Source organism: Anabrus simplex, chromosome 1, assembly GCF_040414725.1.
Source record: "Anabrus simplex isolate iqAnaSimp1 chromosome 1, ASM4041472v1, whole genome shotgun sequence".
NCBI classification, from domain to species: Eukaryota; Metazoa; Arthropoda; class Insecta; order Orthoptera; family Tettigoniidae; genus Anabrus; species Anabrus simplex.
The window spans coordinates 1,407,992,519-1,407,997,276 of NC_090265.1; positions in this window are offsets into that span (position 1 = coordinate 1,407,992,519).

The following is a 4,758-nucleotide window of genomic DNA, read 5'->3' on the forward strand; positions in this document are numbered from 1 at the left end:
TTCATCAATACCTTCTTTACAATTTATCTTTATATGGTTATTTATGATATCTAACACTTTATTCGTTAGATCATTCAAATCCTCCTTTTCCTTCTCTGAAATGCCGTATATGAAAATATTTTTCCTCTTTGCGTCCTGGATAGTCATTTTCTGTTGCCACTTTAATTTATCAGTTTCTCCTTCAATCTCCTTCATATTCGACTTCAATAATTCTATTTCCCTAGAGTTTTCCACCACCTTTTCTGTCATAATTCTTCTCTCTTCTTTTATACAGTCTTTCATTTCTGTCATGTCATTTCTCAGCTCGCGAATTAACTCCCTCGTTTGCTCAAACTGGCAAGCATCTCTGACTATTTCCCTAATCTTATCTATGTCCTCCCAGCTCAATAAACCCATTGGTCCAGGGTTCATTTCTATGCCTCCTATTATCAGAAGAATTGCCACCACTGCTGCTACCATCATAGTTCCCTCAAGCCCAGATTTTCGTAAATGCACCTTATCACTTGGCGTACACACACACTTCACTCGCCCGTGCCATCGACCTATGGCCGCGTGATATTGCTCTATAGCAATATTCATACTTCTCACTCAGCACTCACTGCACAATACAACCTCTCGCTTCGCTAGCTCGATTACAACTGAACTGCCGAATAGACAGACCGAACAACAAATCAGAGGCACTATTTGAACTACTGGAAGAGGAAGGCTTCATCCTCAGCAACGAAGCACAGGATAAAACATACATCTCTCACAACGGCTCGAGCACTATAGACCTTGACCTGAAGCTCAAAACCATAAATACCACCACAGAGTCAGTAGGCACACCTATCAGGAAACATCTCCCAGTAAGAGCAGAATTCCAGATAATATCGATGGAGAGAACCACATAAAATGAGCAGCGATGGACGCCAAGAAAAATAGTTCCCGATCTACTAGTTCAGAACATAAACGTGGAAGAAATACTGAAAAAAATAGAAAGGGGCAACATTGATCTTGCACTGTGGAACCTAACCGAATCTCTGATGCAGTCTGCATCCCCAAAACCGACAAAGAGGAAAAGCAAACCCTGGTTCGACAGTGAATGCTACACTGCACGGAACCTGGTCCTGGAAAAACTGAATGACCTGAAAAAGATAGACACGAACGACGACACTCAAAGGCTCAAATATGTGCACGCAAGAACGAGAAATACCTCGCTCCTGAAGGCTAAGAAACAACAGTATACACAGGGCAAAGAAGAAGAATTAATACAAGAAGCAGAAGCAAAACCTTACAAAGTCCTAGAACCACGGAGAACCAAGGTGACCCCATGTATGTCAATGACAATATGGGAAAACCACTTCGCAAATATACTTCAGAAGAAGAAAATGCAATACCATACAAAAGGAAGTACCCCGGTAACGGAAGAAGAAAGAATAACAGAAGACGAAGTTTGGCAAGCAATTGAAAAGAGCAAACTTCGAAAAGCAGCTGGCCCAGACAATATCTCGAACGAGCTGATGAAAGGATCAATGACATATACCATTAAGGTATGGACAGCCCTATACAACAAGTGCCTAGAAATCATGGACACACCTGCAGTATGGAGAGAATCGACGGTCAAGGTGATCTACAAAGGGAAAGGACCCCAGAATCCTACAGAGGGATAGCCCTGGAATGTGCACAATATCTTACTCAAAAAGATCCGTGACAACATAATGGCAGTTATACCTCGGGAACAGTACGGCTTTACTCCCGGAAGATCAACTCTACAAGTGGTGGGACACGTACTCCAATTCATAAGCGAAGCTAAACCCAAAGGCCATGCATATGCAGCATTCGTTGATTACAAACAAGCTTTTGACGGGGTAAACAGGGATAGAATACTGGAATACTGGAAAAATCCACGATGGCCAAATCCAATCCAAAGGAATCCAGCAAACAAACGGAGTACTCCAGGGAGATCCTATAAGCCCCATTATGTTTAACGTACTTACCCATGATGTGATACAAAGGACACAAACAGAAGAAGTGAGGATGTGGTTGTACGCTGATGACATGATGCTGCTCTCAAAAAGAAGAGAGACCCTGCGAGAAGCCATAAATAAATTGGAAGCGTGGTCCCAAGAAAATGACCTAGTTATAAATAGGGAAAAGACAAATAATGAAATTCAGAAAAGGGAGAAATTTGGCAAACACTGACAGATTCACTTGCGGGGAAGAAGTACCTAGGAATCACACTGCAAGTGACAGGACATACCTTTTCCAAGCACATTGAAGACAGAGCTGTAAGAGCAATAAAGGCAACTTTCGAGATAAAGAAACTCAATCTACTATCCGTCACAACAGCCCTGAGACTATTCGACATAAAGATTGCTCCCATTGCCTCATACGGCATACAGCTTATACGGAACCACCTCACATACTCAAATCTGAAGCGATTAGAGGGAATTAAAACAGCCTACCTGAAAAGAATGCTCTGTGTCTCAAAATACATGCAAAACTGAATAACGTATATCCTGGCAGACACAAGCTTCTTTATAGAAGACCTGATGAAAGCTCATAATCTGATACCAACACCACAAAGCACCAGATTCCTAGAAGACATGCGACAGAAAGCGAGGGACATCAATCCCGGACTCCTCACCACCCCAGCGATGACAAGCAACGAATGGAAAAAGGCCAACTACCAACTGCGCCATTTATATACGAGAGTGGCAGCCCACGGACTACATCACCGAATATGTTCAACCAAGGGCACAGCCCCACCGACAAATGTCTGTGCACCATCTGTGGAGGACCATGCAACACGTCAAAATCAAAATCAAAATCAAAATCTCTTTATTTGCAAATGAGGTGTTTACCTCGGTGGCAAATGGTACACTAAAATACATTATTGTCAAGCACTAAATATTAAATTAACAAGAGAATAAAATTTTCCTATAATACAATATTATATAATTTACGCTAACAATTTTTTCTATTAAACACACAGCTCATCCTTAATAAATTTACCTTGTTTACAAAATTCTACTTATATCTCCTGTACTACTTACAAATACAGTCATCTGATATACAGTACGTGGAATTACTTCAAATGATACGGTACAACTGGTATAAGATTAAAATTTACATTGCATTTATTTACTTTTTCTTTTCTTTACCCATTCTGGAACCTAAGTAGCATAACGACCTGCTGCGTCTTAACCAGAGCCCCTTTTACTACCACTTTTCAGAGTTCCTGAAGGGCCTTCACAGCTACCGTAGCGGTCCCAGGGCCCTCGAAGTCCCCACTGTACTTCACCCCTACAGGCAGTCCCCTACTTTGGCTGTCCAAACTCCTTAGACCAGGGGATGGAATTAATTTATTCACACACATTTTTTATTTACATTAACCTGCACTGATCGAATGCCCTATAACATTTCATTTATTTTCTCTGTTGCTGTTTATTCTCTTCTTGAATATCTGTACAGATTTTGGAAAAGGATCAAACACTACCCCTGGTAAACTGTTCCACTCCTTCACACCCTTCCCAATGAATGAAAATTTACCCCAATCGCTTCTGCTAAAATTCCTTCTAATTTTATATTTGTGGTCAGTCCTGCCGATATAATTATTTTCCAACTGAAGCCTCTCACGGATATCTCCCCATGCTGCTTCTCCTGTATAGGCTCTATATAAACCTATAAGTCTAGATTTCTCCCTTCTCTTACTTAAAGTTTCCCACCCTAGTTTCTTTAACATTTCTGACACACTACTCTTTCTCCTGAAATCCCCTGGTACAAATCTTGCTGCTTTCCTCTGCACACTATCTATTTCTTTTATTAGGTATTCTTGGTGAGGATCCCAAACACTGTTTGCATATTCCAATAATGGACGAACCATACTTAAGTAACTTTTCTCTTTTAATTCTTTGTTGCATCCTTTAAGTAGCCTCATTATGACATGTAACGATCTGTATGCTTTCCCAACAATGTCATCAACATGACCCTTCCAGTGCAAATTACTTTCAAATCTTACACCTAAGTATTTGCACTTGCCATCTTTTGGGATAACTACCCCATCCAAAGTATATTCAAATTCAGTTTTAAAACTCCTGTTTGTAAATGTTGTAACAGTTGATTTGCCTCCATTAACCTTCATATTATTCTCTTCAACCCATTGTTAGATACTCTCAAGGTCCCTTTGTAATTCTGAACAATCCTCAATGTTGTTTATTTCCCTATAAACAATTATGTCATCTGCAACCATCTTATTTTTGATGTTATATTGTTCCCTAAATCATTTACGTATATTAAGAAAAGTAACAGACCGATTATACTACCCTGTGCAATTCCCTTCCAAACTTTCTCTTCCTGCGAAACGTTAATTCCTACTTTGACTTTCTGAACCCTTGAATTTAGAAATGTTTTTACCCAACGTGTAACCCTTACGTCCAATCCTATTCCCTCCAATTTCTTTAATAATATTCCATGTTCCACTCTATCAAAGGCTTTGGAAAGATCTATGGCTATGCAATCTAACTGGCCTCCTGAATCTAACTGATCTGATATGTCCTGCTGAAATCCCACCAGTTGTGCCTCACAAGAAAATTTCTTTCTAAATCCATACTGGCTCCTCATGAACCAATTTTTATCATCACATATCCCTCTGATGTACTTTGATATTAAACTCTCCAGTATTTTACAAACTATACTGGTCAGGCTGATTGGTCTGTAGTTCTCTGGTTTCCTTTTATCACCCTTTCCTTTATAAATTGGTAATATTATAGACTACCA